This window comes from Mesoplodon mirus (assembly GCF_964341445.2).
Source record: "Mesoplodon mirus genome assembly, contig: HAP1_SCAFFOLD_212, whole genome shotgun sequence".
In the NCBI taxonomy this organism is placed as follows: domain Eukaryota; kingdom Metazoa; phylum Chordata; class Mammalia; order Artiodactyla; family Ziphiidae; genus Mesoplodon; species Mesoplodon mirus.
In genome coordinates, this window is record NW_028295688.1 from 221,012 (window position 1) to 235,148 (window position 14,137).

The window sequence follows — 14,137 nt, forward strand, 5'->3', positions numbered from 1 at the left end:
GTAACACAAGCAGCATTTCTCCATCAGTGCACACAATGGGCACTTTCCCGAATGAACTTGTTCTCTATGCAGGGTGTCCCGCGTGGAGCGAACTGCCTCAACCATGGCAGGCTCTACTGTGGTCTCTAAGGAATTCCTCTCTGAAAACACGGCACTTTTACCCGAAGAACTCTGCCCTAATTGTAGGTGGAACACAAGCTGCATTTCTCCCACATTGTACACAAAGGGCCCTACCCCGAATGAACTTCTATATATAGGGTGTCCCACGTGCAGTGAACTGCCTCAAGCAAGGCAGGTTGTAGTAAGGACTGTAAGCATTTCCTCTCCCAAAAGGCGCAGTTTTACCCGAAGAACTCTGCTTTCGTTGCAGGTGGAACACAAGCAACTTTTCTCCCACAGTGTACCCAATGGGCCTTTGCCCGAAAGAACTTCTATACTCAAGGTGTCCCGCGTGGAGTGAAATGCCTAAACCAAGGCAGGCTCTAGTGAGGTCTCTAAGCATTTCCCCTCCCTAAACACGGCAGTTTTACCCAAAGAACTCTGCTTTAGTTGCAGGTGCAACACAAGCAGCATTTCTCCCACTGTGTACTCTTTGGGCTCTGCCACGAATGAACTTCTATATTCAAGGTTTCCCACCTGGAGCGAACTGCCTTAACCAAGGCAGGCGGTAGTGAGGACTGTAAGCATTTCCACTCCCCAAACTCGCAGTTTTAACGAATGAACTCTGCTTTAGTTGCAGGTGGAACACACGCAGGTTTTCTCCCACAGTGTACACAAAGGGCCTTTCCCCGAATGAACGTCTATACGCAGGGGGTCCCGCGTGGAGTGAACTACCTCAACCAAGGGAGGTTCCTCCTATGCCTCTAAGCGTTTCCTCTCCCAAAACACGCAGTTTTACCCGAAGAACTCTGCTTTAGTTGCAGGTGGAACACAAGCAACTTTTCACCCACAGTGTACACAATGGGCTTTTCGCCGAATGAACTTGTACACGCAGGGTTTCCCTCGTGGAGTGAAATGCCTAAACCGAGGCAGGCTCTAGTGAGGCCTCTAAGCATTTCCTCTCCCCAAACACGGCAGTTTTACCCGAAGAACTCTGCTTTACTTCCAGGTGTAACACAAGCAGCATTTCTCCATCAGTGCACACAATGGGCACTTTCCCGAATGAACTTGTTCTCTATGCAGGGTGTCCCGCGTGGAGCGAACTGCCTCAACCATGGCAGGCTCTACTGTGGTCTCTAAGGAATTTCTCACTGAAAACACGGCACTTTTACCCGAAGAACTCTGCCCTAATTGCAGGTGGAACACACGCTGCATATCTCCCACATTGTACACAAAGGGCCCTACCCCGAATGAACTTCTATATATAGGGTGTCCCACGTGCAGTGAACTGCCTCAAGCAAGGCAGGTTGTAGTAAGGACTGTAAGCCTTTCCTCTCCCAAAAGGCGCAGTGTTACCCGAAGAACTCTGCTTTCATTGCAGGTGGAACACAAGCAACTTTTCTCTCGCAGTGTACCCAATGGGCCTTTGCCCGAAAGAACTTCTATACTCAAGGTGTCCCGCGTGGAGTGAAATGCCTAAACCAAGGCAGGCTCTAGTGAGGTCTCTAAGCATTCCCCTCCCAAAACACAGCAGTTTTACCCAAAGAACTCTGCTTTAGTTGCAGGTGGAACACAAGCAGCATTTCTCTCACTGTGTACTCTTTGGGCTCCTCCACGAATGAACTGCTACATGCAGGGTTTCCCACCTGGAGTGAACTGCCTTAACCAAGGCAGTCTGTAGTGAGGACTGTAAGCATTTCTACTCCCAAAACTCGCCGTTTTAACGAATGAACTCTGCGTTAGGTGCAGGTGGAACACAAGCAGGTTTTCTCCCGCAGTGTACACAATGGGCCTTTCCCCGAATGAACTTCTATACGCAGGGTGTCCCGCGTGGAGTGAACTACCTCAAACAAGGCAGGCTCTTCTTAGGCCTCTAAGCGTTTCCTCTCCCAAAACACGCAGTTTTACCCGAAGAACTCTGATTTAGTTGGAGGTGGAACACAAGCAGCTTTTCTCCCACTGTGTACACAGTGGCCTTGCCCGAAAGAGCTTCTATACTCAAGGTGTCCCGCGTGGAGTGAAATGCCTAAACCGAGGCAGGCTCTAGTGAGGCCTCTAAGCATTTCCTCTCCCCAAACACGGCAGTTTTACCCGAAGAACTCTGCTTTAGTTCCAGGTGTAACACAAGCAGCATTTCTCCATCAGTGCACACAATGGGCACTTTCCCGAATGAACTTGTTCTCTATGCAGGGTGTCCCGCGTGGAGCGAACTGCCTCAACCATGGCAGGCTCTACTGTGGTCTCTAAGGAATTCCTCTCTGAAAACACGGCACTTTTACCCGAAGAACTCTGCCCTAATTGTAGGTGGAACACAAGCTGCATTTCTCCCACATTGTACACAAAGGGCCCTACCCCGAATGAACTTCTATATATAGGGTGTCCCACGTGCAGTGAACTGCCTCAAGCAAGGCAGGTTGTAGTAAGGACTGTAAGCATTTCCTCTCCCAAAAGGCGCAGTTTTACCCGAAGAACTCTGCTTTCGTTGCAGGTGGAACACAAGCAACTTTTCTCCCACAGTGTACCCAATGGGCCTTTGCCCGAAAGAATTTCTATACTCAAGGTGTCCCGCGTGGAGTGAAATGCCTAAACCAAGGCAGGCTCTAGTGAGGTCTCTAAGCATTTCCCCTCCCTAAACACGGCAGTTTTACCCAAAGAACTCTGCTTTAGTTGCAGGTGCAACACAAGCAGCATTTCTCCCACTGTGTACTCTTTGGGCTCTGCCACGAATGAACTTCTATATTCAAGGTTTCCCACCTGGAGCGAACTGCCTTAACCAAGGCAGGCGGTAGTGAGGACTGTAAGCATTTCCACTCCCCAAACTCGCAGTTTTAACGAATGAACTCTGCTTTAGTTGCAGGTGGAACACACGCAGGTTTTCTCCCACAGTGTACACAAAGGGCCTTTCCCCGAATGAACGTCTATACGCAGGGGGTCCCGCGTGGAGTGAACTACCTCAACCAAGGGAGGTTCCTCCTATGCCTCTAAGCGTTTCCTCTCCCAAAACACGCAGTTTTACCCGAAGAACTCTGCTTTAGTTGCAGGTGGAACACAAGCAACTTTTCACCCACAGTGTACACAATGGGCTTTTCGCCGAATGAACTTGTACACGCAGGGTTTCCCTCGTGGAGTGTAATGCCTAAACCGAGGCAGGCTCTAGTGAGGCCTCTAAGCATTTCCTCTCCCCAAACACGGCAGTTTTACCCGAAGAACTCTGCTTTACTTCCAGGTGTAACACAAGCAGCATTTCTCCATCAGTGCACACAATGGGCACTTTCCCAAATGAACTTGTTCTCTATGCAGGGTGTCCCGCGTGGAGCGAACTGCCTCAACCATGGCAGGCTCTACTGTGGTCTCTAAGGAATTCCTCTCGGAAAACACGGCACTTTTACCCGAAGAACTCTGCCCTAATTGCAGGTGGAACACACGCTGCATTTCTCCCACATTGTACACAAAGGGCCCTACCCCGAATGAACTTCTATATATAGGGTGTCCCACGTGCAGTGAACTGCCTCAAGCAAGGCAGGTTGTAGTAAGGACTGTAAGCCTTTCCTCTCCCAAAAGGCGCAGTGTTACCCGAAGAACTCTGCTTTCATTGCAGGTGGAACACAAGCAACTTTTCTCTCGCAGTGTACCCAATGGGACTTTGCCCGAAAGAACTTCTATACTCAAGGTGTCCCGCGTGGAGTGAAATGCCTAAACCAAGGCAGGCTCTAGTGAGGTCTCTAAGCATTCCCCTCCCAAAACACAGCAGTTTTACCCAAAGAACTCTGCTTTAGTTGCAGGTGGAACACAAGCAGCATTTCTCTCACTGTGTACTCTTTGGGCTCCTCCACGAATGAACTGCTACATGCAGGGTTTCCCACCTGGAGTGAACTGCCTTAACCAAGGCAGTCTGTAGTGAGGACTGTAAGCATTTCTACTCCCAAAACTCGCCGTTTTAACGAATGAACTCTGCGTTAGGTGCAGGTGGAACACAAGCAGGTTTTCTTCCGCAGTGTACACAATGGGCCTTTCCCCGAATGAACTTCTATACGCAGGGTGTCCCGCCTGGAGTGAACTACCTCAAACAAGGCAGGCTCTTCTTAGGCCTCTAAGCGTTTCCTCTCCCAAAACATGCAGTTTTACCCGAAGAACTCTGATTTAGTTGGAGGTGGAACACAAGCAGCTTTTCTCCCACTGTGTACACAGTGGCCTTGCCCGAAAGAGCTTCTATACTCAAGGTGTCCCGCGTGGAGTGAAATGCCTAAACCGAGGCAGGCTCTAGTGAGGCCTCTAAGCATTTCCTCTCCCCAAACACGGCAGTTTTACCCGAAGAACTCTGCTTTAGTTCCAGGTGTAACACAAGCAGCATTTCTCCATCAGTGCACACAATGGGCACTTTCCCGAATGAACTTGTTCTCTATGCAGGGTGTCCCGCGTGGAGCGAACTGCCTCAACCATGGCAGGCTCTACTGTGGTCTCTAAGGAATTCCTCTCTGAAAACACGGCACTTTTACCCGAAGAACTCTGCCCTAATTGTAGGTGGAACACAAGCTGCATTTCTCCCACATTGTACACAAAGGGCCCTACCCCGAATGAACTTCTATATATAGGGTGTCCCACGTGCAGTGAACTGCCTCAAGCAAGGCAGGTTGTAGTAAGGACTGTAAGCATTTCCTCTCCCAAAAGGCGCAGTTTTACCCGAAGAACTCTGCTTTCGTTGCAGGTGGAACACAAGCAACTTTTCTCCCACAGTGTACCCAATGGGCCTTTGCCCGAAAGAATTTCTATACTCAAGGTGTCCCGCGTGGAGTGAAATGCCTAAACCAAGGCAGGCTCTAGTGAGGTCTCTAAGCATTTCCCCTCCCTAAACACGGCAGTTTTACCCAAAGAACTCTGCTTTAGTTGCAGGTGCAACACAAGCAGCATTTCTCCCACTGTGTACTCTTTGGGCTCTGCCACGAATGAACTTCTATATTCAAGGTTTCCCACCTGGAGCGAACTGCCTTAACCAAGGCAGGCGGTAGTGAGGACTGTAAGCATTTCCACTCCCCAAACTCGCAGTTTTAACGAATGAACTCTGCTTTAGTTGCAGGTGGAACACACGCAGGTTTTCTCCCACAGTGTACACAAAGGGCCTTTCCCCGAATGAACGTCTATACGCAGGGGGTCCCGCGTGGAGTGAACTACCTCAACCAAGGGAGGTTCCTCCTATGCCTCTAAGCGTTTCCTCTCCCAAAACACGCAGTTTTACCCGAAGAACTCTGCTTTAGTTGCAGGTGGAACACAAGCAACTTTTCACCCACAGTGTACACAATGGGCTTTTCGCCGAATGAACTTCTACACGCAGGGTTTCCCTCGTGGAGTGAAATGCCTAAACCGAGGCAGGCTCTAGTGAGGCCTCTAAGCATTTCCTCTCCCAAAACACGGCAGTTTTACCCGAAGAACTCTGCTTTAGTTCCAGGTGTAACACAAGCAGCATTTCTCCATCAGTGCACACAATGGGCACTTTCCCGAATGAACTTGTTCTCTATGCAGGGTGTCCCGCGTGGAGCGAACTGCCTCAACCATGGCAGGCTCTACTGTGGTCTCTAAGGAATTCCTCACTGAAAACACGGCACTTTTACCCGAAGAACTCTGCCCTAATTGCAGTTGGAACACAAGCTGCATTTCTCCCACATTGTACACAAAGGGCCCTACCCCGAATGAACTTCTATATATAGGGTGTCCCACGTGCAGTGAACTGCCTCAAGCAAGGCAGGTTGTAGTAAGGACTGTAAGCCTTTCCTCTCCCAAAAGGCGCAGTTTTACCCGAAGAACTCTGCTTTCATTGCAGGTGGAACACAAGCAACTTTTCTCTCGCAGTGTACCCAATGGGCCTTTGCCCGAAAGAACATCTATACTCAAGGTGTCCCGCGTGGAGTGAAATGCCTAAACCAAGGCAGGCTCTAGTGAGGTCTCTAAGCATTCCCCTCCCAAAACACAGCAGTTTTACCCAAAGAACTCTGCTTTAGTTGCAGGTGGAACACAAGCAGCATTTCTCTCACTGTGTACTCTTTGGGCTCCTCCACGAATGAACTGCTACATGCAGGGTTTCCCACCTGGAGTGAACTGCCTTAACCAAGGCAGTCTGTAGTGAGGACTGTAAGCATTTCTACTCCCAAAACTCGCCGTTTTCACGAATGAACTCTGCGTTAGGTGCAGGTGGAACACAAGCAGGTTTTCTCCCGCAGTGTACACAAAGGGCCTTTCCCCGAATGAACTTCTATACGCAGGGTGTCCCGCGTGGAGTGAACTACCTCAAACAAGGCAGGCTCTTCTTAGGCCTCTAAGCGTTTCCTCTCCCAAAACACGCAGTTTTACCCGAAGAACTCTGATTTAGTTGGAGGTGGAACACAAGCAGCTTTTCTCCCACTGTGTACACAGTGGCCTTGCCCGAAAGAGCTTCTATACTCACGGTGTCCCGCGTGGAGTGAAATGCCTAAACCGAGGCAGGCTCTAGTGAGGCCTCTAAGCATTTCCTCTCCCCAAACACGGCAGTTTTACCCGAAGAACTCTGCTTTAGTTCCAGGTGTAACACAAGCAGCATTTCTCCATCAGTGCACACAATGGGCACTTTCCCGAATGAACTTGTTCTCTATGCAGGGTGTCCCGCGTGGAGCGAACTGCCTCAACCATGGCAGGCTCTACTGTGGTCTCTAAGGAATTCCTCTCTGAAAACACGGCACTTTTACCCGAAGAACTCTGCCCTAATTGTAGGTGGAACACAAGCTGCATTTCTCCCACATTGTACACAAAGGGCCCTACCCCGAATGAACTTCTATATATAGGGTGTCCCACGTGCAGTGAACTGCCTCAAGCAAGGCAGGTTGTAGTAAAGACTGTAAGCATTTCCTCTCCCAAAAGGCGCAGTTTTACCCGAAGAACTCTGCTTTCGTTGCAGGTGGAACACAAGCAACTTTTCTCCCACAGTGTACCCAATGGGCCTTTGCCCGAAAGAACTTCTATACTCAAGGTGTCCCGCGTGGAGTGAAATGCCTAAACCAAGGCAGGCTCTAGTGAGGTCTCTAAGCATTTCCCCTCCCTAAACACGGCAGTTTTACCCAAAGAACTCTGCTTTAGTTGCAGGTGCAACACAAGCAGCATTTCTCCCACTGTGTACTCTTTGGGCTCTGCCACGAATGAACTTCTATATTCAAGGTTTCCCACCTGGAGCGAACTGCCTTAACCAAGGCAGGCGGTAGTGAGGACTGTAAGCATTTCCACTCCCCAAACTCGCAGTTTTAACGAATGAACTCTGCTTTAGTTGCAGGTGGAACACACGCAGGTTTTCTCCCACAGTGTACACAAAGGGCCTTTCCCCGAATACACGTCTATACGCAGGGGGTCCCGCGTGGAGTGAACTACCTCAACCAAGGGAGGTTCCTCCTATGTCTCTAAGCGTTTCCTCTCCCAAAACACGCAGTTTTACCCGAAGAACTCTGCTTTAGTTGCAGGTGGAACACAAGCAACTTTTCACCCACAGTGTACACAATGGGCTTTTCGCCGAATGAACTTCTACACGCAGGGTTTCCCTCGTGGAGTGAAATGCCTAAACCGAGGCAGGCTCTAGTGAGGCCTCTAAGCATTTCCTCTCCCAAAACACGGCAGTTTTACCCGAAGAACTCTGCTTTACTTCCAGGTGTAACACAAGCAGCATTTCTCCATCAGTGCACACAATGGGCACTTTCCCGAATGAACTTGTTCTCTATGCAGGGTGTCCCGCGTGGAGCGAACTGCCTCAACCATGGCAGGCTCTACTGTGGTCTCTAAGGAATTCCTCTCGGAAAACACGGCACTTTTACCCGAAGAACTCTGCCCTAATTGCAGGTGGAACACACGCTGCATTTCTCCCACATTGTACAGAAAGGGCCCTACCCCGAATGAACTTCTATATATAGGGTGTCCCACGTGCAGTGAACTGCCTCAAGCAAGGCAGGTTGTAGTAAGGACTGTAAGCCTTTCCTCTCCCAAAAGGCGCAGTGTTACCCGAAGAACTCTGCTTTCATTGCAGGTGGAACACAAGCAACTTTTCTCTCGCAGTGTACCCAATGGGACTTTGCCCGAAAGAACTTCTATACTCAAGGTGTCCCGCGTGGAGTGAAATGCCTAAACCAAGGCAGGCTCTAGTGAGGTCTCTAAGCAATCCCCTCCCAAAACACAGCAGTTTTACCCAAAGAACTCTGCTTTAGTTGCAGGTGGAACACAAGCAGCATTTCTCTCACTGTGTACTCTTTGGGCTCCTCCACGAATGAACTGCTACATGCAGGGTTTCCCACCTGGAGTGAACTGCCTTAACCAAGGCAGTCTGTAGTGAGGACTGTAAGCATTTCTACTCCCAAAACTCGCCGTTTTAACGAATGAACTCTGCGTTAGGTGCAGGTGGAACACAAGCAGGTTTTCTTCCGCAGTGTACACAATGGGCCTTTCCCCGAATGAACTTCTATACGCAGGGTGTCCCGCCTGGAGTGAACTACCTCAAACAAGGCAGGCTCTTCTTAGGCCTCTAAGCGTTTCCTCTCCCAAAACATGCAGTTTTACCCGAAGAACTCTGATTTAGTTGGAGGTGGAACACAAGCAGCTTTTCTCCCACTGTGTACACAGTGGCCTTGCCCGAAAGAGCTTCTATACTCAAGGTGTCCCGCGTGGAGTGAAATGCCTAAACCGAGGCAGGCTCTAGTGAGGCCTCTAAGCATTTCCTCTCCCCAAACACGGCAGTTTTACCCGAAGAACTCTGCTTTAGTTCCAGGTGTAACACAAGCAGCATTTCTCCATCAGTGCACACAATGGGCACTTTCCCGAATGAACTTGTTCTCTATGCAGGGTGTCCCGCGTGGAGCGAACTGCCTCAACCATGGCAGGCTCTACTGTGGTCTCTAAGGAATTCCTCTCTGAAAACACGGCACTTTTACCCGAAGAACTCTGCCCTAATTGTAGGTGGAACACAAGCTGCATTTCTCCCACATTGTACACAAAGGGCCCTACCCCGAATGAACTTCTATATATAGGGTGTCCCACGTGCAGTGAACTGCCTCAAGCAAGGCAGGTTGTAGTAAGGACTGTAAGCATTTCCTCTCCCAAAAGGCGCAGTTTTACCCGAAGAACTCTGCTTTCGTTGCAGGTGGAACACAAGCAACTTTTCTCCCACAGTGTACCCAATGGGCCTTTGCCCGAAAGAACTTCTATACTCAAGGTGTCCCGCGTGGAGTGAAATGCCTAAACCAAGGCAGGCTCTAGTGAGGTCTCTAAGCATTTCCCCTCCCTAAACACGGCAGTTTTACCCAAAGAACTCTGCTTTAGTTGCAGGTGCAACATAAGCAGCATTTCTCCCACTGTGTACTCTTTGGGCTCTGCCACGAATGAACTTCTATATTCAAGGTTTCCCACCTGGAGCGAACTGCCTTAACCAAGGCAGGCGGTAGTGAGGACTGTAAGCATTTCCACTCCCCAAACTCGCAGTTTTAACGAATGAACTCTGCTTTAGTTGCAGGTGGAACACACGCAGGTTTTCTCCCACAGTGTACACAAAGGGCCTTTCCCCGAATGAACGTCTATACGCAGGGGGTCCCGCGTGGAGTGAACTACCTCAACCAAGGGAGGTTCCTCCTATGCCTCTAAGCGTTTCCTCTCCCAAAACACGCAGTTTTACCCGAAGAACTCTGCTTTAGTTGCAGGTGGAACACAAGCAACTTTTCACCCACAGTGTACACAATGGGCTTTTCGCCGAATGAACTTCTACACGCAGGGTTTCCCTCGTGGAGTGAAATGCCTAAACCGAGGCAGGCTCTAGTGAGGCCTCTAAGCATTTCCTCTCCCAAAACACGGCAGTTTTACCCGAAGAACTCTGCTTTAGTTCCAGGTGTAACACAAGCAGCATTTCTCCATCAGTGCACACAATGGGCACTTTCCCGAATGAACTTGTTCTCTATGCAGGGTGTCCCGCGTGGAGCGAACTGCCTCAACCATGGCAGGCTCTACTGTGGTCTCTAAGGAATTCCTCACTGAAAACACGGCACTTTTACCCGAAGAACTCTGCCCTAATTGCAGTTGGAACACAAGCTGCATTTCTCCCACATTGTACACAAAGGGCCCTACCCCGAATGAACTTCTATATATAGGGTGTCCCACGTGCAGTGAACTGCCTCAAGCAAGGCAGGTTGTAGTAAGGACTGTAAGCCTTTCCTCTCCCAAAAGGCGCAGTTTTACCCGAAGAACTCTGCTTTCATTGCAGGTGGAACACAAGCAACTTTTCTCTCGCAGTGTACCCAATGGGCCTTTGCCCGAAAGAACATCTATACTCAAGGTGTCCCGCGTGGAGTGAAATGCCTAAACCAAGGCAGGCTCTAGTGAGGTCTCTAAGCATTCCCCTCCCAAAACACAGCAGTTTTACCCAAAGAACTCTGCTTTAGTTGCAGGTGGAACACAAGCAGCATTTCTCTCACTGTGTACTCTTTGGGCTCCTCCACGAATGAACTGCTACATGCAGGGTTTCCCACCTGGAGTGAACTGCCTTAACCAAGGCAGTCTGTAGTGAGGACTGTAAGCATTTCTACTCCCAAAACTCGCCGTTTTAACGAATGAACTCTGCGTTAGGTGCAGGTGGAACACAAACAGGTTTTCTCCCGCAGTGTACACAAAGGGCCTTTCCCCGAATGAACTTCTATACGCAGGGTGTCCCGCGTGGAGTGAACTACCTCAAACAAGGCAGGCTCTTCTTAGGCCTCTAAGCGTTTCCTCTCCCAAAACACGCAGTTTTACCCGAAGAACTCTGATTTAGTTGGAGGTGGAACACAAGCAGCTTTTCTCCCACTGTGTACACAGTGGCCTTGCCCGAAAGAGCTTCTATACTCACGGTGTCCCGCGTGGAGTGAAATGCCTAAACCGAGGCAGGCTCTAGTGAGGCCTCTAAGCATTTCCTCTCCCCAAACACGGCAGTTTTACCCGAAGAACTCTGCTTTAGTTCCAGGTGTAACACAAGCAGCATTTCTCCATCAGTGCACACAATGGGCACTTTCCCGAATGAACTTGTTCTCTATGCAGGGTGTCCCGCGTGGAGCGAACTGCCTCAACCATGGCAGGCTCTACTGTGGTCTCTAAGGAATTCCTCTCTGAAAACACGGCACTTTTACCCGAAGAACTCTGCCCTAATTGTAGGTGGAACACAAGCTGCATTTCTCCCACATTGTACACAAAGGGCCCTACCCCGAATGAACTTCTATATATAGGGTGTCCCACGTGCAGTGAACTGCCTCAAGCAAGGCAGGTTGTAGTAAGGACTGTAAGCATTTCCTCTCCCAAAAGGCGCAGTTTTACCCGAAGAACTCTGCTTTCGTTGCAGGTGGAACACAAGCAACTTTTCTCCCACAGTGTACCCAATGGGCCTTTGCCCGAAAGAACTTCTATACTCAAGGTGTCCCGCGTGGAGTGAAATGCCTAAACCAAGGCAGGCTCTAGTGAGGTCTCTAAGCATTTCCCCTCCCTAAACACGGCAGTTTTACCCAAAGAACTCTGCTTTAGTTGCAGGTGCAACACAAGCAGCATTTCTCCCACTGTGTACTCTTTGGGCTCTGCCACGAATGAACTTCTATATTCAAGGTTTCCCACCTGGAGCGAACTGCCTTAACCAAGGCAGGCGGTAGTGAGGACTGTAAGCATTTCCACTCCCCAAACTCGCAGTTTTAACGAATGAACTCTGCTTTAGTTGCAGGTGGAACACACGCAGGTTTTCTCCCACAGTGTACACAAAGGGCCTTTCCCCGAATGAACGTCTATACGCAGGGGGTCCCGCGTGGAGTGAACTACCTCAACCAAGGGAGGTTCCTCCTATGCCTCTAAGCGTTTCCTCTCCCAAAACACGCAGTTTTACCCGAAGAACTCTGCTTTAGTTGCAGGTGGAACACAAGCAACTTTTCACCCACAGTGTACACAATGGGCTTTTCGCCGAATGAACTTCTACACGCAGGGTTTCCCTCGTGGAGTGAAATGCCTAAACCGAGGCAGGCTCTAGTGAGGCCTCTAAGCATTTCCTCTCCCAAAACACGGCAGTTTTACCCGAAGAACTCTGCTTTAGTTCCAGGTGTAACACAAGCAGCATTTCTCCATCAGTGCACACAATGGGCACTTTCCCGAATGAACTTGTTCTCTATGCAGGGTGTCCCGCGTGGAGCGAACTGCCTCAACCATGGCAGGCTCTACTGTGGTCTCTAAGGAATTCCTCACTGAAAACACGGCACTTTTACCCGAAGAACTCTGCCCTAATTGCAGTTGGAACACAAGCTGCATTTCTCCCACATTGTACACAAAGGGCCCTACCCCGAATGAACTTCTATATATAGGGTGTCCCACGTGCAGTGAACTGCCTCAAGCAAGGCAGGTTGTAGTAAGGACTGTAAGCCTTTCCTCTCCCAAAAGGCGCAGTTTTACCCGAAGAACTCTGCTTTCATTGCAGGTGGAACACAAGCAACTTTTCTCTCGCAGTGTACCCAATGGGCCTTTGCCCGAAAGAACATCTATACTCAAGGTGTCCCGCGTGGAGTGAAATGCCTAAACCAAGGCAGGCTCTAGTGAGGTCTCTAAGCATTCCCCTCCCAAAACACAGCAGTTTTACCCAAAGAACTCTGCTTTAGTTGCAGGTGGAACACAAGCAGCATTTCTCTCACTGTGTACTCTTTGGGCTCCTCCACGAATGAACTGCTACATGCAGGGTTTCCCACCTGGAGTGAACTGCCTTAACCAAGGCAGTCTGTAGTGAGGACTGTAAGCATTTCTACTCCCAAAACTCGCCGTTTTCACGAATGAACTCTGCGTTAGGTGCAGGTGGAACACAAGCAGGTTTTCTCCTGCAGTGTACACAAAGGGCCTTTCCCCGAATGAACTTCTATACGCAGGGTGTCCCGCGTGGAGTGAACTACCTCAAACAAGGCAGGCTCTTCTTAGGCCTCTAAGCGTTTCCTCTCCCAAAACACGCAGTTTTACCCGAAGAACTCTGATTTAGTTGGAGGTGGAACACAAGCAGCTTTTCTCCCACTGTGTACACAGTGGCCTTGCCCGAAAGAGCTTCTATACTCACGGTGTCCCGCGTGGAGTGAAATGCCTAAACCGAGGCAGGCTCTAGTGAGGCCTCTAAGCATTTCCTCTCCCCAAACACGGCAGTTTTACCCGAAGAACTCTGCTTTAGTTCCAGGTGTAACACAAGCAGCATTTCTCCATCAGTGCACACAATGGGCACTTTCCCGAATGAACTTGTTCTCTATGCAGGGTGTCCCGCGTGGAGCGAACTGCCTCAACCATGGCAGGCTCTACTGTGGTCTCTAAGGAATTCCTCTCTGAAAACACGGCACTTTTACCCGAAGAACTCTGCCCTAATTGTAGGTGGAACACAAGCTGCATTTCTCCCACATTGTACACAAAGGGCCCTACCCCGAATGAACTTCTATATATAGGGTGTCCCACGTGCAGTGAACTGCCTCAAGCAAGGCAGGTTGTAGTAAAGACTGTAAGCATTTCCTCTCCCAAAAGGCGCAGTTTTACCCGAAGAACTCTGCTTTCGTTGCAGGTGGAACACAAGCAACTTTTCTCCCACAGTGTACCCAATGGGCCTTTGCCCGAAAGAACTTCTATACTCAAGGTGTCCCGCGTGGAGTGAAATGCCTAAACCAAGGCAGGCTCTAGTGAGGTCTCTAAGCATTTCCCCTCCCTAAACACGGCAGTTTTACCCAAAGAACTCTGCTTTAGTTGCAGGTGCAACACAAGCAGCATTTCTCCCACTGTGTACTCTTTGGGCTCTGCCACGAATGAACTTCTATATTCAAGGTTTCCCACCTGGAGCGAACTGCCTTAACCAAGGCAGGCGGTAGTGAGGACTGTAAGCATTTCCACTCCCCAAACTCGCAGTTTTAACGAATGAACTCTGCTTTAGTTGCAGGTGGAACACACGCAGGTTTTCTCCCACAGTGTACACAAAGGGCCTTTCCCCGAATACACGTCTATACGCAGGGGGTCCCGCGTGGAGTGAACTACC